Source organism: Cygnus atratus, chromosome 9 (genome assembly GCF_013377495.2).
Source record: "Cygnus atratus isolate AKBS03 ecotype Queensland, Australia chromosome 9, CAtr_DNAZoo_HiC_assembly, whole genome shotgun sequence".
In the NCBI taxonomy this organism is placed as follows: domain Eukaryota; kingdom Metazoa; phylum Chordata; class Aves; order Anseriformes; family Anatidae; genus Cygnus; species Cygnus atratus.
The window spans coordinates 15642747-15664317 of NC_066370.1; the positions used below are offsets into that span (position 1 = coordinate 15642747).

General features: G+C 45.1%; 1 protein-coding gene across 32 annotated transcripts in view; it reads right to left on the reverse strand.

The window, feature by feature from the left end:
- The window catches only part of LPP (LIM domain containing preferred translocation partner in lipoma), a 336723-nt gene that overhangs the window by 188565 nt on the left and 126587 nt on the right, over nt 1–21571 (reverse strand). The gene's annotated exons all lie outside the window — the stretch shown is intronic.

The window sequence follows — 21571 nt, forward strand, 5'->3', positions numbered from 1 at the left end:
TCCTCGGAACCCACAGCAGCCTGAAGGCAGCAGCACCCAGACCAAAACTCACATCTCCTTTAAATGTGCCACAGGAGGCTGCAGAACTTGCACTACCGAATGCCCCACATCCAGCCTTGCGACAGATCCCAAACAATTCACTCCCCTCCTGTGGCTCTTTTTGGTCATTCTAAAGACTGTATCAGGTGCTGACTACAAGTCAGGACTGCCTGCCTGCTGGAGAGGACACTCGGAGGGCTGGGGCTGGAGCCCAAAATCTTTGGGGCTAGCGTTGAGGCTGTTTAACCTCCTGGTCAGCACCAAGCCCAATTCCAACCTCCTACAAGCTTCCTCAGGCTCACAGCAGCTGGAACGAGGAGAGCCAACATCCTCTCGTCTCTGACCGCTCATGGAGCCCAACGTACCTTTGTGTTTTACCAGCTCAAAAATGATTTCTCTAGACCAGCCTGCCTCCTGCATCCCTGCTGCTGGCAGGCAGCCATGCTCTTTGCGTTTCCCTTTCCTACAGGGACCTCATGGCTTCACGTAAGGAGCTGCTGGGAAAATCAGAGGCTCTCCTCAGTGACAACAGCCAAGGAAACAATGGGCCAGTTGCAAACCCAGAAGCATCCACCTCCTTCAGCTCCGAGGAGGCTTTGTATGTGGGGCTGATGTATAGAATATCTCCACTTTAAATTTGCTTTGTCTTAAAGTTCTGACAACGTAGATGTAAATATGAATACAAAGCAGCACACTGGCTGCAAAGCCATCCAAGCTTTGCACAGAGGAGGGAGACCTCTCCTAAAGAACATCAGAGGTGGGAGAACGAAGGAGAAAACATGGGCAGAGCAGTGCAGGCAGCAGGACACTGGGCTCTGAAAGCACCTCCTAAAGATGGAAAAAAAAAAGGAGCTTGCCATTAGCACTGGATTTGGCTCCTGGGGAGGCAGCTACCTGTAATTTGGACCACTTTGGTATATTTTTATTTCCTCTCATAAAGCTTTATGCTGCAAGCAGAGCTGTTTACTGTTGGTTCTCCTCTGTGCATCTGTGATGGAAGTTTAAGATAAGTGAATAAAGTGTTGTATTTCACATATCTCAGAGCTGTGGCTTTTGGAGAGTTTTAACCCTTTCCTCTCCTCGACCCAGCATCACAGCAGCTCCCAGCTACTGGTTCCCCAGCACCACCCCCAGTGACCAAACCGCTCACAGAGGTGCTGAGCCAAACCCCAGTGACCTGCAGTCCCTGGGGCTTCCCACGCCGAGGCTGGAAGCCCAGGGCTGAGCCACCGCAGGGCACAGGCACCAGCGGGGCACTGCAGCCTGCGTGGCACCTTCAAGCCATTTGGTACGGGAAGCAAGCTGGGTCTGCAGCCCCAGAAAGGTTTCCTGTTCTACTGCAAATCTGCTAAAGCCACGAGCTCTCTAAATGGCACAAACTCCCCCTAGAACTTTTAAGGATCTTATTTCCCAGGAAAGTAATTTCTTCCCAGTTTCCCCAAAGTGAGCATGGCTAGAACTCAAAAAAAACAACCAACCAACAAACAAAAAAAACCCACTTCTGAATCCCTAAGAAAGTATTGTACTAAATACAGATGCTCGGAGACAGCTTGAAAACAACACACTGAAAACTAATTTAAAACAAACATGTTGCTCCAATACACAAAATCCTATGAAACCTACTGGCTCATTGTATGGCAGAGTTCAAGACTGATTTAAAAAAAATACATGCACAATAACATCTGCAGTATCTCCTCTTTGCTCCATAATTAATCCAACCTTTTATTTCAAATCATATGAAATTCAATACGGAGTAGAAACAAAGGAAATATTTTGAAACAAACATCTTAAGTGTTTCATTCTAGAAGTGCTGGGATGTCTGAGTGCTATGTAAACTTTTGTCCTTTGCTTTGAAAGTGAACCTTCAACCAACCAATGTGGTTTTGCAAATAAATTCAACTGCAGCGGACGCACGCTTCCCCGAGAATACACTTGAGATGCTGTTGCTCCAGTTAGCCCCAGCTCCAAAGACTCACCTCCAGCCAAGTAATAAAAGCCAAGCTGCTTTTATTACAACCCTTCAATATACCTAAGTGAAACCCAGGGGGAGAACGGGGCGAAGGGGATGAGATAGGGGAAGGGCCAGGGTTTGCGCATAAGCAGAAGGCTGAGGGGGAAAATAACAATCGCTGTAACAAATTCAAAACAAATGCCATTTTGCCACTTCGGAAGAGCCATTGCTCCCCAAAGAAAAAAACATTGGCAAGATGTTTCAGAAAAGGAGCGAAAGGACAGAAACAATGAGAAAAGCTCTTTTTAAGAGTATGGAAGAAAACACTTCTCTCTGGAGCAGGAGGCAGCTGCTGTACCGCGCCCCAGCCCAGCTCTGCTGCCTCTCTCCTCCGCGGCTGATAAGCTGCTGGCGACTGGGAAGGTTTTGGACTGGGAAGCAGAAAGCAGATGTGTGATGAACTGGGGGGACCTTGCAGATGTTTGGCCTTTTCCTGGTGCTCTGTGAACAGATGGACTTTCCTCCTTCACAGCTTTAGTTATTTATCCTGCCACTGCACTTTCCTCTTTCCCACACACAGCCATAGGACCCCATCCTCCTCCCAGCGAGCTCACGGGAGCAAATCCTCCCAAGCGCAGGAGGCAGAGCTGTTCCTGTATTGTTATTGGCATTGCTGTTCGTCTCCCTCAGGCACAGAGGGAAACACGCAAAGACGGTCAAATCTGGGTCCTGAACAGATCACGGTTTTAGATGACATGTGGAAGGAACAGGTCTTCGTTTGGGGGAGAAAAGGAGGAAAAAAGCTGAGTACAAGTACAAGCTGAGAAAAAAAACAACACACAAAAACATCCTGTTTCATGCTCCAAGCACCTTTCTCACTCGCAGGCAAACCTTCAAATTCCTAAGTGCACGGAAGTTTTTTGCGGGATCAGACTCATCTGCCTCAAGCCTTTGTTTTCAGGGAGATGCATCTGCCAGTCAGCAGATGAATTGCAGCACAGTAATTGCCTCCCCCACTGACTGACACAGTTGTTTAGACATCAAGATTTGCAGCTTTGAAACTTATAGACACAAAGATGATCTCACATGTTCAGTAAGAAGAGACTGTTTGGGGGAAAACCCTCGGAAACACACAAAAGCAAAACATCATATTTTTCCCTGAAACAATAACTTAATGAAACCTATCAAGCAACAAAACAGGATTCACACTGGTATTCCCAGATCTCTGGCTGACATCTGAAGACGATATGCCCAGATGTTTTTCATTTTTCTTCCTCCAAACAAAAATAACCCTTTATCGTCATTTCTGACTCTGAGGCTGGTTCAGAATTGGTTTGAATCACCTGAAAAACCAAGCTCTCCCCTGGCCTCGGGGAGCAGAGTACAAACAGAGATGGAGCAAACCCCCACTGACGTGTTTCTCTTCTGCTCCCAACAGCTGAGCAGATACAGTCATCTTCCATTCCCTGGTCAAGTATTTAGCTTCTACTACAGAAAGCCAAAGTTAGCGATCTGGGGGTGATCTATGGTGAAACAATTAAGATTTACACTTAGAACCTAATCCATCTGGGCTAAAATCCCCTTGATTAAACTTATCACGAATGTCTCTCCACACCCATAGACCTGTATCCCAAAACAGCCACTGGAAAACCCTGCAGAATCCTGCAGCATTGCCAAGTGGTCTGGAAATTTTCATATTGCAAAAGCAACACTGCACAATTTTTATAGAAAACTTCAGCTCGATATGGCATGGTGACTCGTAGGTGTCACCAAGCCATACGTTTACATGCTACATTTTCCTGTAACATCTGCATTTAACATCCATCACTGGACAAGGAAAATACACGATTAAAATCATGCTTAGTGCTGGCACATCTTTGGTCATACTCATGTCTCAGGTGGTCATCGACACCATGTTGGTACAGGCGAACAGTCACACCATTACACACCAGCTACACAACCCACTTAAATAAACCACATTCACCCACCATGAATAAAATAAAGCCAATCCAAAGCACTGCTCAAACTACCATTTTCTTACCAATTACTAATTCTACCATTTGAACTACTTTTGTTAATCAGCTACTGTATTAATAAGCAGGGGGGAAAAAAAAAAACACAACACTGGCTAATTTAAAAAAGGAATACTGAATCTGTCAGGTAGTTGCACTAAAAATTTACTTCACCACCTGCTAGCTGAAATATTGCTTTTATGGATTTATATTGTATTAAAAGGTCACTGGCTGTTTAAGTCTTAAACAGTTTTAATCATTCTAAAAGTCTCTTAACAGTAAGAAAAGGAAGCTCAGAACAAACAGCAGCAGGGATTCTAATTAAAAGGGCCAATTCATCTAATTTTATTTGGGGTTAATTATTCAGGATTCACTCTCTGATGTGTAAGGAATAGCAATTAGTAATTTTAGTGATTTGAGGAACATTGGAGGTGTAATCAGTTAAAATGAGTGAGTGTTTACAACACAAGATGTTGAATTAGTTTCTCCCAGCTGGAGAACAGGAACATTAGTCCCCTACAGTTCAGGACTATGAATCGCAGTCCTGCTTAAAATATTCCCTTCAAATAAAAAACACACGCCAACGATCATTTGGTAATTCTGTTTACTACACGGCAAGTCAACAGGCAATGTGTACCATGGCAGCTTGTGTTCCTCACCCCAACCTCCATCCCATCGTCCAACTGCTCAAGCCCCTGGGATCTGATAGAAAAAAATCCCCAGCATTTCTCCCACCTGCACAACTTCAGCCAGGCTATCAGCCTCCTGTCACGCAGCCTTTTACTACAGCTCGCTGAGATAATGAAAAGAAGCAGCCTGTGAAACTTTCAAATGTTAATTAACTTCTGTGTTTAAATATACAGAGGAAAAATGACCGTGCGATTAACTTAAAACCTCCAGGTACAATTCCTCCTACAAGCGCAAATCCAAAATAGCTCCGCTGGAATCGCTCTGGCCTTCTTCCAGCGTTACTAGAGCAAGGAGAAGTCGCTACAGCTCGCAGGAGCAGCAGATGAGGCTCTGCTGGGGACAGGGGAGCTGCATGGGCGAGTGCCAGCGGGGAGATCCAAATCTGGCTGCTTTGATGTTCGGGTCTGAGTGGAGATGGCAGCTCGAAGGCTGCTTTTTCCACCTTTCAAGAAGTAACTGGGGTTTATCAGCATGTAGCATAGCCACATAGCCACTGGGACTGGAGCTGGACCCCTAACCTGAAAGGTTTCAGCTTGACATGGCCGCTAAGAGGAGCAGAGCTGGCACACCAGAGCAAGTCTCCTTCAAATGATTCAGCTTTTATCAAGCAACTTGATTTAGCACAAACAGCTGCTATTTTTGGTGTTGTGTACACAGATCTTTCATCCCGGCTCTGGTCACCGGTGGGGAAAATCCCCCCCCATCTTTGGTTCACGTTAGAACTCATTGAACTCCCTCTCAAACACCCGCAAAGGCAGTAATTAGCACATGGATAGGAAACGAGGGCTCAGTTCCCCAAATTATGCAAAATCTCAGCTGCTTCACCACGCTGGATGCCCCTCATCATGAAAACAACACTTGTGTGATGAGGCTGCGTTTTCAGTTGGCTTGTGGCTGCAGACACCGAGGCGTGCCATCCTTTCCAGCCACGCAGTCGATGTTCCTGCAGCCTCGGTGCTCCAAGTATATGGGTGTATGGGGAGGCAGGTGAAAGCAAAGGCTGTTTTGTGTCCCCCGTGCACATCAGCCCAACATCCTACACGCCGTACGCTTACAAAACACACCACCAAGTACAAAGACATCTACACAAGGCTGCGTTATGATTCTTCAAGTCATTTTTCCGTGTGACTACGGGGACAAAACATACCAGCTAATGTCCCACGCCGACCTCTCTGCAGTGGAGATAAGATATATTGCTCACCTCGACAACACGTTCTCTGAACGCCATGCAAATGAAGCAGTTCTGCTCCCACTCGTGCCATTACACCAAACGGGTATCTCTGTGACACTGGTATCTGCACGGAGATGAGGTCAGCTAGTATCAGAGCCCAACTCTCAGGAAAACAAACCCGTCCTTTACTAAAGCTTACTGAGGCACTGCAAGAAACAGCCCGTAGCACTGTAAAATGTTAATTAAAATCTGTGTTAAAACAGAGGGAGGAAGAAGAGCTGTAGGATTAACCGAGAAGCTCCAGGTACCACTCTTTACCGCAGACTTCTTTCAGGACTTAGGGCATGTCCCTTAGCCCCGCTGTGCCTCAGCCCATGGGCACACAAAGCCGTCCTTTTCCCGTCCTTACAAACACACTCAGAGGAGGGAAGTCTGTCCTGCTTGGTCACTACTACGACAAGATCCCACTTGGAGTTGCAGCTGCTCAGGTCCAATAAACGTGGACAAAAATAGTTCCAAATGATTTTAAAAATGACAGAAAACAGCCTGCTCAGATGGAAAGATTTCAACACAAACAACTGGAAATAGGCTGGAAATCAGGGCATCTAAGGCAGAAGAGCAAACCCTATCCTCAGAGGGGACACGCCGCATTCCTGCACACCATCCCGCTCTTCGGAGGAGCAAAAGGTCCACGAAGCAACTCAGCAAGGGAAGCACTGCCTTACTCAGAACAAAACCGAAACGGGTTATCTATTTGTTTATTAGATTATGGTGTTAAACTCGTTTGTTCACTGCTAAGAGTGCCTGACAGGAGTTGACATAGGCATTAATTTACAAAGGAGGCTGTTGTGAAGGAGTTGAAAAAATGAGTTATATCACTGGGTACGACCTCCTTCTCTCTGGCTGCGGCTGCGTGGCCCGATCAAAACAAATTTCGTTTTTCGGCACAAAGTGCCACGGGTCAGCTTTCTCCCCTGAGCAGGCAGCTGGGGAAGCTGGGGACAGCATCCTTCAGAGGCATCCTTTCTTATCACCAGTCAAACTCTCTCTGTGCCTGGTGATGAAATACAAGACACTGCACAGATCAGGAAAGCTACCTCCCAGAGCTCTTTATTGCCAAGGGACTTCCTCAAGTTTCGGAAGCTGCAGCCAACAGTTTTTAAGCAATCTTGGACTTATCTTTGCTTCTAATTGCTTTTTGTTTGTTTGTTTTCCCGCTTTAGGGGTGAAATGAAATCTGAATAGTCAGAGGAAACCCTACGTGTTGCAGCCTTGGAGCCAGCAGTGGCCCTTGCTGCAGAACATCTGGAGGCACTGGACCCATCCTGCTCACCCAGCACACAAAAGAGAGAGCCAAAAGAAAATAAACAAAACCTGCTGCTGCTAGAGTACTTCCTTGGATGCTGGGGTCAACCTGCCTGCGAGGCATCCTCTTCACATAGTCTGCTGCCACTGGCTTGATAGAGTGGAACAAAATACCAAGTGGGAAATGCATGGACAGCTCTCACAGATGAACTGAAGAAGAGAACACAAGCTGATTCTCAAACTGGCTCCCTCAGTTCCTTCCCTCCTCCCTCACACCCCTCCCTATGTAACTCTCATAAACATCCACACTTGGAAAGACTAAAGCAGAACTCGTGTCTTTATCAGATATGTCTTAGTTCAGTCCACTGTTTTCAGCAATACAAACAGCACTGGCTTTCTTCCTTCTGCTGCAATTAGTCAATGCTACTGGGGAGCAGAAAAAGGTTGCTAGATTTTCTTCATGATATAAAATGAATTTGCTTCTTATTCACCAGTGTAACAGTTGAATAATAAATTACATCCTTAATCCTTGAAGATTATTCAAGATAAAATGAAATGTTGGATAAACAGAAATCATTTCTATTTTCCTCTTTCAAAGTAAGTAACTAACGCTCCAAATCTCCATATATAAATATAAACTTATATTTATATATAAATACATATAAATGTACATAAATATATGTTTACATACAGTGGTGTTTTTTTCTCATGGATGGAGTTTGGTTCTTTTTGCCAGTTCCTGCTGGAAATGTCACACATGATCTGGCTAGATCACGGAAGAAAAATGGGATTATGACCAAATGCAAAAAATAAAGGAGGTATCGGGAGATGCTTTACACCCTCTCTGCAGTACTTTCGGATAGCATGGAAAGCAGAGGAGAAAATATGATGTAGGCTCTCTTCTTTGAGATCAATTTTACCCTAAAGCACTGATCCACAATGTTTCTCTACCAATGATCACTATCCAGCACCCCAAAGTTATTATACACACGTGTGCAGTTACCACCGTATTTTAAGTAGAAATGCTTTAAAATTTACACTTTCTTGTGTAATTCAGCAAAGTAACTGAGCTTCACTTATAGTGGCCTCCTGGCAGCTCCTGGACCTCTCTAGTTCAGTAGCAAACTGCTAAACTGACTTTCTAAATAACTACATTTCTGTTCTCTATATCCCACAAAACCCTCTACCAAGTATCCCCTTGCCCCATCCTTCTCCTTGCTGGTCAGTGCCAGCACTATGGTAGGTAAAAGAAGAGCAGGCAGAGCAATTGCACACCTCTGTGCCACTTCCCGTCAGGAGGATCCTAAAACGTGCAAGGGAGGACTTGCTCAGTGTAGAAAATGGATGTAAGAGAACTCAGCCCTGGCGGGCTTTTCTGAAAGCTGAAAAAAAGCAGAGGTCAATGCCAGAGGCACAGAAATGGCACGTTAGAGGCACATCACCAGGATGACAATGATATTTGCACTCATGACACTGCTAAAACCCATTAAACTAAAATTCTCTCCCTAAACTGACCCAAGCATGCTGCCTATTCTGCGAACAAAAGCAGGCCATAAATGCCAGCACTGTAGTTCCTGTGCTGGTTTGGGGGAAAACATGTCTCTCATCTTGCATTCCCTATGCCCATGACCACGATATTGCAGTTATTCAAACTTCTGACCATTCTGAGAAAGCAGTCACTCACACAACCAGCTTTGCTGTGACCCAGCTCAGCATAAGGTGCCTCCCTTCCAGAGAACAAGTCCAAGGGCCTGGCACCAGCCCAGGGACACGGCAGTAACTGCGAAGGGGCCCTCGCAGTAAAACACACCACACCAAAAGCTGGGTCAATTCTTTAGTGTAGAGAAACCTGGGTGAGATCATTTTCAGATTGAGTTAAAACTTTTATCTTTAACCAAGGCTACAGAAAATGAATTACTGAAATACTTGTGGATATTGTTAAAAGGAAAAATGTGGAAGAAAATTAAAATCTTCTGCAAAGATTGTGGTTTTCTTTGAAATGCCAGAGATTTTTATTCTTGTAGAAAAATGTTGTGGAAAAAAATGATAACAAACTGTAGTAGCACACTGCTACAGCTTCAAGGCTGGACTTCTGAAATCTTCACTCTGAGGTTTGGTTTTCCTTCGGAGCTGCTACTTGGGCAATTTTGGGCAAAGAATTATGTTAAATTAAGTGGAGAATCTCTCTTGATTTTCTTCCACCCTAACTTCTTTCCCAGCCTTGCGGCAGGAAAGCACAAATCCATTCTTTTCAGCTGATGATTGATCTTCAATCTAAATCCCCACTTCAATATTAATAACCTCTCAGAAAACAATTAAAATAGATATATTGTTTTAGTGTGTGCTCAGGGAACAACTGAAGAGGATAAATCTTCTAGGAGCACAAAACCCTCCTTTTATCATACTTTGAGACCTCTGATGCCTGCAGTGACATGCACGTTATTCACTGTAACATGCCCATCTCCCTATGCTACCTGAAGTGCTTGCCTGGAGCAGTGAATGGGAAGGAGAGAGAGTGCTTAGCAGCACAGGGAGGAGTGGATGGGCCATCTCGCCCTCAAACACAAAGCTCTGCATCAGGGACACTCTCCAAGGGTGGACCTTTTCTTCTGTCAGACAGAAGATGCTGCAGGAGGGAGAACGTCTTCCAGTTCCACATCACCAGCCAGCACAAAAAGCCACGGAGAGCCCAAGCAGGGGCTTTGTTTGGGAATTATGTTAATGGATAGAGATGCACGATATGCTGGGATTGTATGATGAACAGTGGAACCTATGTAATTCATAGCTGTTTATGAGCGCGGTCTCCCTGAGCTCTGAGAACTTTGCAGTCAATGTCTCTTGTCTCCATGATCCACAACAAAGAGAAAAGCACCTCCTGGGCCTGCTGTTCTGGACTGCCTTATTTCGGCACTGCTCAAGGTTAGTGCTCTCTGTAGTAGACTGGTTGCACCTACACTACCCAGCCTTTGGTCTAGACTCCCCCCATCCTGTGTGGTGCCTGGAGCTGAGGGCTATCACTACTCACTTGCCTTTTTCCAGCCCCAAGTGCAATAACAATAAGTCTGTGCTGTTGCCTGCCAACACGCTGCTTTTGCAGCACAAGAATGAGAAGGTGTGCTGTGTGCCACGGTAAGAGCGCATGCGGAAATCTTTTAAGGGTGCAAAGTTTTCTCGGAGGACCATCTTGGGTAGAGGGAGACAAACTTGAGTCCTAATCCTAGTGTCTGCCTACAGAAGAAGAGACAGCCATGCTCCTTTGGAGAGCGTTAACCAGCTTTGCTAAACAAAACCGAACGACAGAAGGTTTTGCAAACTCACACCATCAGATTTCACCCCTCGACAATGTCACTGCAATTTTGCAATGCATGAGTTGCTGCATACAGTCATCCAAGGTGATTGCTTTATAGTTTCTTGTAGTCATTCCAAAAGTGAAGCTCAATCCTAGAGGGTTTAAAGAATCATAGTCATGTCTCTTTGATGAAAGACACCCAAGTGAAGAATAACTCCATTTAAATAGAAAACATTGAATGTTTGAGTCTGTCAAGAAAACGCAAAGTAATCAAAAACACACCTAAGAACGATCTGAAATTAGCCAATATTTGTCTTTCTATACAAAGAAAGCATTCTGAATTTAGAAACAGTGACATAACCTAGCTTTAAAATCCAGTATCACATCTAAACAAAACTTAGATGTGGCTGTTGAAGATCACGGAAGAAACAATATTCTCTGCTTTCAAGAGACTGTGGGATTTACTCTACATCCTAATCAGGCCATATATATCACATCATGCCATGGCGATTAGCATCTTGCTTGATTAAAATCTTTAACTCCAGTGGATTTAAATGGCTGATTTGAGAGCCACTCAGATGAGAGCCCAAGGCTGGATCTGATCACAGGCAGAGAATGGCATGCTGCGATTACAGAGTTGATATCTGCTCCCCTAGCTCTTGAAAATGTTGCAGCTAAGATCACCTGGACAAGATGGGTAAACAAAGGTGTGTGTCAGGTCAGCCAGCAAATTTTTTCAAAGCAATGGCTCTGCACTCGTCAGGAGAAAGAAGACAAAATCTGCTTTGGCTCCCCTTTACTGTATATCTAACATTTGCAAGAGAAAAAGCAGATGAATGCTTAAAGCTTAGGATGATGCATGCCATCTTCAAGCTATTCTTGAGTGAAATGTTTAATGTTTCATGTGGTTTGGAAATGGCTTAAATTCCCTGCTGAATTTTTCATGCCCGTACACAATTTAGCCTTTATCAAAAATTCCCTTCAATTACGTACTCTGCAGAAAACACAGAAATTCTTCCGAAGGATCCTGGGTGATGCAGTCAGTTGCATCAGTACGGCCTCTTTTTCCCCTTTTTTTTGTTTGTTGTTTTTCAGCTCAGGTTTGCACAAAACATCCCTACTTGGATAAGCCCACTGCAGCTATCTGGACCTCACCGTCTGTGCTAATCATAAAAAATCAACACCGCTTTCTCTTCCCATGCCTTCATTTTAGTTGAGGAGAATGGGAAGACAGACAACAAGCACTGGAGAGGCTATAAAAGGTTGCAAACTTTTGGACGGACCCTGCTTCTTACCCTGTTATGCAGGGAGCTGTAAGAGAGCTTTAGCACGAAAAAGCCTGCAGAAGGCTCGCTGTTCCTGCGCATGAGATGTGGCGGGGAAACGGGCGTAACTGGAGCACTGCAACGTGCCAGCTATTCTTGGAGGCAGAGCAGCCCCTCAGGAGCTCTCGCAGGAGAGCGGAGCAAGGACAGCCCTGAGACTGCTGTAACCCATGTCACAGACATCCCCCGAAACTTTGAGTCATCCTCCGGTGTCCTGTCTGCCAAGCAGCACAGGCTAAAGACACCGTCTCTCTGTTGCTTTTGTTCTGTGAACACCTTCATTTTGCTGAGCCTACATCCCCTAAGGTTCCAGAAATATTAACATAAGCCACATACAAATATTATTTCAAAGAAACTATCCCCATAGTTCTATTTCTGGAGATGCATCTTAAAAAAGCTTCCCTGAAATACTGGAACAGGACCCATATTATCCCTTCATAAAAGGAATACAACTTCTAGGCTTCTAAAATCATTGGTAAACAGTTCAGACTTCCTTTTATACTGTAAGATTTCCTTCCCATAACACACAAGACATATTGCCTCAAGGGAAAAGCAGCTTTATGAAGAGGAAGCTACGTGTGCCAGAATTGTTCTCTTCCATTATTTGAACATCCTTTCTCCCTCCCATTGTTTTAATAGAGTTGGTCACCAGATGAACCTGCAGCAAAACACCAAATCCCTCAGCACAGCGTCTATCTGCCGAGAACCCCAAACAACCTCTGCTCTTCTGCAGAGCCTTCCTGATGCCCAGAAAATATATGTTTCCTGCACACACCCCATATATAATTTTGATAGAAAAACGGCTTTGCTAATAGGCTTATGCTCTGCTGTTCCTACCAGAACAACAGTTGAGGAATGGATGTCTCACCAGTAATCTTCCCCTTCCATTTATTTCTGAGGAACTTTGTTGAATAGAAGGATGAAGAAGGAAAACAGAGAAAGAGAGGGAGAAAAAGAGAACATATTCGATAATGACCTGTGTCACAGGGAGAAAAAATAAATAAATCTGGTGTCTGATGTTCCTACACGTGACTCAGAGAAATGTTCCACTCGCACATGCACGTGCTAGCATGCAGCACAGAGTCAGTTACACGCAGAAGTTCAAGTGCGTGTTTAAATGTGACGTCCCGTGGGACCTCAAAAAGCATGTATCATATTAGGCACTCGGTGAAATGCTTTGCTAAGCAAAAGGATGAGCTTACATACTTTCCCCAATGCCTCTGCTGAAATGAGGCTGAATGGTTGCACTGGTACATCCCAGGAGATCCCGAGTTCTTCCCCAAAGCATCCATTTACGAGGATTTCACTCTTGCACATTCAGCTCTGGGGAATCAGTATGGAAAACTGGGACCAGGGAATCTGTGTCCTAGGAATGATAGTATTGCCAGGGGTGGCTAATGTGACCACAAATCCCTTCCACTGATCCAGATCATGCACCCCACCAGGGGCCCTGACATTTCTCCGATTTCTTTTAAAAATCTCCTCTAAAACGTACGATCTCCCCAAATCCAAGCAGAGGAAAATCCAGGGTTCCCCCAGATCAGAAACTACTTGATTTCAGACAATAGGGATCTGCTTCTAGAAGGCCTGAATGGAGTTGCTAAAAATAAGCAAATACTCCCAGTCTTTCTGCACTCCTGTCCCTGAAGTGAAATGATCAAGAGGATTAATTTTAGAGTATGCACAGTTTTAATGTGAAAAAACACAAGTTGCATCTTAGCTTTTAAGCAAAAACCAGATGGAAAGTCTATCATTAGAAATGCCAAAGGGAGAACACACTCAAAGTTCGCTCCAGGATGGAAAGGTCATTTCTAGTCATCCTTGTTTTAAATGTTCTCAGAAGCACTCAAGCTTTTGTAATAACATGGTTTTCTTTCAGTTTATCAACTCCATTTCCTCCAAAATAAAATAAAAAACTCCAAAACAAAACAAAAATCACCAAAAAATACAAAAGACAGAAACTTTAAAGGAAGGTGCCAGCTCTCTTTTTTTTCCCTCTACACAGCAAAAGAATCATTAAATTTTTAATGAATTACTGTTTAGATGACGAGAAATGCCACAAAGATGATCTGTTGATCCCACACAGGGTTGTTTACTTAGAGCTTCGCGATAGGCAGCAGACAACGTGTCAATGAAGGCTGAGAAGCTGTTCTTGGCTTAGCAGGTAGCGATGCTGATAAAGAACGTGTCCAACTGCTGAGGTACAGATCAGGTTTCACCCATGGGTTGAAAGCAACTTCCCAAACCCCCAGCAGAGACCGTGTGCCAGCTGACCGACAGAAATCCGCTAGCCCATTTGCATCGTAACTCCTAGCGGTCACAAGATCCCAGCAGCTCAGGAAGGATCTCACTGGTGTTACAGATGCACTCCAGTAGCTCGCATATGACGACTAGGAGGAGGCAAAATTGTGACCTGTGATTCTCACCTGAGTCACTAGGATGACCTAAAAATAATGTAGTGTTCCACTCCACTTGCTAACGCAGATAAGAGCAGCTAAATACACAGCTTCAACCGAGACTTCACCAGCCACTAGTCTCCACTTGCCAGCTAACTGGAACAAACTTTTCCCCCACTAAGATAAGCCCACAGCTGAAGTACAGTATGTGAATAAGCCTGCTGGGATACAGCCTCCAAATCCTAACTGGAATATATTTAATCAAAGACAGAAAGCTTCATTCTCTTTTATTTTCTAACAAATAGAAAAAAGGACATAGATATTATGATATAAAATTGGCATTTTCACAGTAAACACATCTGTGTCCCAGTGCAGATTATTCCCAATACGAACTGGAGCTACTGGCTAAAGCTGAAAGTGTTTTCTCCTTGCAGGCTGTGCCTTTTCTCAGCTGTACTGGGCCAGCCCTGACAAGAAGGATCTGGCTTCAGTTCTTCTTTGTGCATAAATAACAAACTTATTTGCAAGGTCCAGACAGCTGCTTTTATGTAAAACCACTCAGAAGAGCCATCACTGACCTAACTTTGCAGCAACTGGGCTGCAAAAGTGTCAGAGTGAAACGTCACCTGCAGTACCGCTGAATGAGGCACAATAAAACAAAAACAAGACTTCACTTGCAAGTACCATGCTAAAATTTTGGGACCCACAAACAAATGCTTTGTCATTTCTTAGCCACTTGCAAACAGCGATGGTTCTGTATGAAATAATCAACAAACAGGAAGCACAGAATCCTCCAAGCTCCTTCAGAAATCTTCCTTTCAAAACATACCCCCGCTTTAATCATTTAGTATTTGCAATAGAGAAGAAGGAAAAACAAAAAGGTAGGAAATCTGAGAAGATCAAACCTTCCCTTGTTCCCACAAATAGACATTCTCTGCCTTCCAATAGACTTGACTAATCATTTTTCTAAGTAGCCAAAAGATTTCGCAATTAAATGCTTATATAAATAAGATGCATCTTTCTGCTGCTTCTGATGCCTCATGAGTTTTCCGGCTCCTCTCAAAGAGCTTTCATTGCTCTGGGCATGACAAAGCCAAAACCGCTAGAATAGAAAGCTCTGGTTTCAACTCCATCCCAGTGACCGAACAAATTCCCAGAACCTTCATCACTGCTCTTGGAGCACGAGAAGGAAAGGAAAAAAATACATGAGAAATGAGGACTTTGATTCCTAAGATCAGAACCACATTTGTTGGACAAGTTTGTTAGAAATACTAGCTCTGGACATTGCATGAATTAAGCATATTTGGCCAGGTACACCGAGATCAAATAAATACGGAGCCTCACAATTCCCTTCCTGAAGACTCACGTTTGTGGTGACTACTGCACTTTCAGCCAGCGAAATGTGACCTTTAGGCCATGACATTTAGGCCCTCATTTTCCAACTTGTGTTACCTCCGCCTCCAGTTTCACAGGTGGAATTCATAGCACTTGAATGTTTAAATAGTTGGCGGTGTCCACCAAACACGAGGCCATGTCTTACCCAACTGAGTCTTAAAATGGAATATTCCCGCTCTGGAGACCCATGCCATGCTGGATGGTCAACTTACAGGAGGTACTGGACATGCTGTATCTCTTGGGAAAATCAACATGACAGCCGAAAGCTCATCTCTCAAAATAGTTACCATGCTGCTTACTTTTTTCTCTCTTATTTGTTTCCCTGCCACAGTTACACAACACATTCCGGCAGGGGCAAAAGGGATAATTAGCAAGAGCGTTTTTGGACACACACAAACAGGCAGCGCTGAGTACAAAGTGTACAGTATCACATGAGAAACAGGAAGATAACAGTCTTCCCACGTGAGAAGGAATAATAAGGAAAATGGATCCTCCATTAGTTGGTCTCAGGAATACCTCAAGAAAGCACCGTACACTCAGAGTGGAAACGCGGTGGTTCAGCAATTATTTGTTTAAAAAGTCCAACAGTGATTGCAGGGAAAAAGAGCTCAGCTGTAATCATGCATCACAGCTCCTGCCTTGGATTAGCTGCTAGGTTTGAAGTATTTTCTGTCTGGCCAACAAGAGCAATTTACTGGCGTGGAGAAATATTTTACACATCAGAGTTTTCAGGCTCAGCCAAACCAATCATTCCTGCAGCTCTCTAAACGACTCCTGTCCCTAACGAGGGAAGTGAACAATTCAACAAAACCTAGAGATCTGGTGGCTGGAGATCCACCCATCCGACCCCCTTCTGCTGCCACAAGGTCACTTCTCCCTCTCGAAGGCACACATCTTGTTCTTATCCACATAGGCTGAGTGCTGATGTGCACGGAGAAGTCGGTCAGGTACTCTCATGTCACAAACCCATCTGCCTGTCCTGCTGCAGAGGAGGATTAGAGGCTTAAACGCCACAGGCCCACTGTCGGCAGGAACGGGTTAACAAGGAAAATGGAATCTACAAATTTAATCCAAATCTAAGGCATCGGGATATGGAGCCTCTCTGAATGGACTAAGCAGAAGACGAATACACTGCAACACCTCATATGTTACCTGTTATGGCTGTGTGGTCTCATGTCCGGGCTGTTATCAGAGGAGATGCAGGCCAGCTGTGATTTTACCCAGGTCACGCTTCTTTCATGTGTTGCCTCTTGTCTTTATAAATTCGTTTTTACGTAAGACAGCTGTGTCAGACCTGAGCTCCCAATGCAATTTTCCTTCTACACTTGCAGAATGAATTCAGTCAGCCAGGTCTTGCTTTCCCTTGGGTACCACACAAGAAATTATAAAACGGCTCGATTAGTGCCCAAATGGAGCACAAAAAGCCAGTGCAAAAAGCGATGTCAAAAAGCACAAGGGGAAAGGACCCAATGACAAAACCAGGATCTGTGAGAGAACCTCAGTCCCAGGACAGCGAGGGGTGGTGATTGGGAACAATGCATCTGTTCATCAGCTGGGGCCATTTGATGAGCCCGTTACTGAGAGGACACCATGGCACCACAAAACACCAAAACACCATTTACAACAGAATTTCCAGACCCAAACTAAACTTCAGCCTCCCCCAGACCCCTATGCCTTCACCTCTAACATGGCAGGAGGGTAAGCCTGAGCAGCAGGGAGGTAGTTTCCAAGAAGGAGCTTAATTGTACTGCAGTTTTAAAAACCAATACAGAATTAATCATTTTGCAGAAGTTGTGCTCTCTGCCCGGGGGGCTGCTTGGCTGTGTTGAGGAAGTGCATGGTGTTGACTTCCCAAACTGAGTCACCATTACAGGCCCCAGGCGGTATTTATAGAGTTGGGGGAAAATTTCCAGGAAACATCACTTACTGGCACTCCTAAAAATAGCAAAGGAAACTCTTCAATTACTAAACTTTTAAGGAAGAAAGTCTTTCTTCTTCGTGACAAGACAGCAAAGCAGCAGCCTCTCTGATTTGTTTGGAAGCAGTTACAATTAATATTGTTCCTTATCTCACTTTTCCCTGACAGTAGTAGATGTTGCTCCTAAGCTATTAATTCTTTACAGCTGCAAGGTTGCTTTTTTCTCCTCTCTCTTCCACTGATTATTTCCAGGATAAGATGCTGAAGTCAGCCTCATCTAAGGAAACTTTAGCAATTCTCTCCTGGAACACGTCTGCAATACAATCCATAGGCTGAGCCAGAGATCTCTCACACACGTACTTGAGCAAAGCCAGGTACCAACAACAGCACAAGTTTGGCAGCCCAGAAGTTGGCCCAAACCCTTTAGCCAACTGTCCTGGACCCCGATTTGGGGGAATGGTTGCAGCCTTCATCAAACCACCTAAACCTGCAGGTTAACCTGTCTCTGGAAGTCAACCTATCCCATGGAGGGATGAGCCAATTCCTCCACACAACCTAGACCTGCGCTGGGATGGCAAAGCAGACAAAAGCACAGGGAGGGCACGATTTGTGGCTGGATGAGTCACCTAAAGGTATCTGTTCTCCTCCACAAACGCAACAGTTTCTCTGTCTCCTCAGAGCCAGGCTTTCAGGGAGGAAAGTGAGGCTTTCAGAAACATTCTCTCTCCTCAATAGCTTAAATGATGCAATTGCAAATCTGGAAGAGGCTCGACCATCTTAACCTTCCCACTAAACACACTTGGATTTACGCTCTTGCTTCGTGAGGCTGGGCAGACCACCCTAGACCCAGTCCCCTTTCCCATGGCAGTGGCATACCCCATCGAGAAGGACATAAGCTAGCTGACCACAGAAGTGCAGCTTTCTGGGGAAAAGAAAATATTTTTTAAAAGCATAAGATACGAGCCTACGAGCTTCTCCCCACCCTGTATACAAAATAAACATGACAGAATTTATTATTATGACTGCCAAACTGCCCCAACCACTGCCCTCCCCTCCGAGCCATGCGGCCAACGTCAGCCAAAGAGCACAGAGGACGAGGAGGCCTCTGAGGCCTTCCCCTCCATGGCTCCCCCAGACCCATACCGGGCACAGACTTGGCCAGCACCTGCCCCATTTGAGTGCCCAGCCCCAGCACAGTGGCAGGGAGGGCACATTGGCTCTGGCTCTCCCCAAAGCCATCCGTCAGTCGGCATGCAGCCCGTGACACTCACGGGGCGTGAAGGCCCGTGCGGTGCGACTTAGGCCCACCGAGTTTGTTGTGCGCATGCCACCATGGGGCCGGCAGGCACACCAGCGTGCTTCAGCTGGTTCTGACATGGGAGGCATGCAAAGCACTCGTGCAGATAAGATGCTCCCCTCGTGTCTTGCCTGAGACGTGCCGACCTCCCCCCAGCCTCTTCTCCTCGGCATTGTTAAAAATAATAAAAAAATATGCTACTTATTTCTCGAAATGTCTCTGTTTTAAAGGTCTGTCCCCCCCCTCCTCCCCCCACCCCGTTTTTCTGAGGCCAATTAAAAATAAAAGTTTACCAGGAAGACGACAAAAAAAAAGTGTCTGATATCATTGGATTCAGCCTGTAAGGATCTCACACATAAAAGAATTATGTCCCTGAGCACTTTCCAGCAGACTTTCAGAAAATTTCATCTTTCTACTTCCCTGGCTGGATAGTCTGTTTGAGTAATTTTCTCTTTCTCCTGGGGTTGGTTGCTAAGAGACGCACTATTACTTCTCCCTCTCTTATGACCCGATTACTGTGATCAGCAAAGACAGCGTGCAGACAACAGCCTGACACAGCTCATACAAGGACATCGGGCTCGTTACAAAATGATGGACTGTATTAACACTCCGCAGCCCCTCCGCTCGCCGCGGCCTTTGCCGAGTCTCCAGGCACAACTGGGGGCTTTTACTTCCCCGGCTTCTGAAGTGTGCCTTCAAACATTTAAAATCACAGGACTGGGAAGGGAGAAGAATGGACTTTTACCTCCTGTGTTTCACCGCCTGTCAGCCGGAGCAGTGTTAATGGATCCTTATTGAGAAACGCTCCTTTCCTTCCCCTACCTGAGAAGTGGCTCGGGAATTATTATTATCCCTTTTCACCCTCCTGCAAAAACTTTGCAAATACACAACACGCTTTGGGTTAGCACATTCCCTCGGACAATTCGGTGGCATGTTGTAAAGCTGGCGCTGACACTTCAGGGGTTGAGAGGTGACTTGGTCCTGCAAAGAGCGGAGCTGCATCGCTCTGGATGAGTACGAGATGAAAATGCTTCCACTGTAGGTGCACCGGGGTCCCAAGGAAGCCACCGGGACCCCCAAAGCGCTCCCAGCTTGTGCTGAAATGGCCACGGCCTGGCACTGTGCCCTCTGGAGAAGACCCCGAGTGTCACGGCTGGCGGGGAGCAGGCTGAGATGGGAAACTCGGAGCTCAGACTGTGAGTGTGTGTTGAGGGGAATGTGGGGCAAAAACTTAGGGGAGTTGATCTTGTTATGTTGCTATCAAAGAACGGGTCCACTGCCAGCAGGTATAGCTCAGGATAAGGTCACCAACCTCACAGACCTTCAGTCTACACTTTGCAAGAATTTAACCCTCATCAGATTAGCTTTTCATAGTATAACTTTTAAATGTCATTGATTATATCAAACCTACTTTTGAAAAGATTGTGTTTACCAGCACCATTTTAGCACCGTTTTCCTACCCATACCAGCCCCTTCTCTTCCCATCAGCTTGCCTGTGGCAGACCCTCGCACACCAGGCAGCTGGATCAGGCTACCGCAGAGTATCTAGAAAATGCACTGCTACATCTTTCAAAATGGATTTTAAACAGAGGTGGCCCAGCTGTCCAGGCCCCTCCTCCTACAATGGTTCCTTACCTCCATGGCATTTCCCATAAATTCAGTGCTCAACAGAAAAAAAAAATCCAGCTCTTATGTCAGCATGATCTCTACAATGCTACGAACAAGCCGTTTATGCCAGGCTCTCCATTATGGTTTGGTCATGTCTAGACTAAACCAAAACCTTCCCTGAGTCACTGTCATCTCAGGAACTGGAGTTGAAAAAGACCTATGAGTCTTTTGGTCTGTCCCCGCTCCAGGCGGCATTCTCCTCTCTAGAGAGGAGCCTTTGCAGTCTACTCGGCACCCAGAGCAGCCTGGGGGAGCTGGGTGCTTCTTGGCACATGGCTGTGCCAAGAAATTGCTGGATGTGTAACTCCAGCATCGTGCTCTGCAGCTCCTGAAATAGTTCGGGTATATCCCCAATCCCTGTGTAGGCTTTGAGAGCACGCTTGCATTCTTTCATGGCTACAACCTTCCAAGGTGCATGCTAGTTAAAGATGCCAATAGAAGGGGAATTTTTTAGATAGCGATGTCTATTTATTAGGAACTAGACCTGCTCATCCCCTTCTACTTAAACTCTCTCCTCTGCAAAGCCAGAGCTGCAGGACTCTGGGTCCCACCCTTGGACCCTCAGCTCTTGCACCTAGTCCATCTTCATGTGCTTCGCCTAAGTGACAAGCATTTCAGGCCTCGTATATTTATTCCAAATTGTAATTGTGTAGTGTTCGCTGCCAGAAATGCCTTCGCTCTGGCCACAACTACAGCTTCTGTGGCTTCAAGAGTTGCTCATTCATTCTTCTAACCTTTTATTAGACCAACCTGTAATATAATCCAATAGACATTTATTGGTTGCTCTGACTTAGCAGTACTCTGTCTGGCAGAGTAAAAAAGCTTTAGACAGAGAAAAGGAAAAAAATATATGTATAATCCTTTATTATAACAGTTAGTTTTCAGGGCATAAAAAAGCTGCATCAAGTGAACGAGGGCAAAAAAAATAAAAAATGTTACTTGACTGTTAACTGTCATATAACAATTGTTATTATTTAACAGACTAGCATCTGGAGGATGTTAAAATTTCAGATTAAAATAAAAAGGACAAGTGCTGCCTGCTTGAATTCAAGCTATTTCAGCATTAACATTGCTCTCTCACTTTGATTGGGCACCACAGCCCTTTAGAACTATAT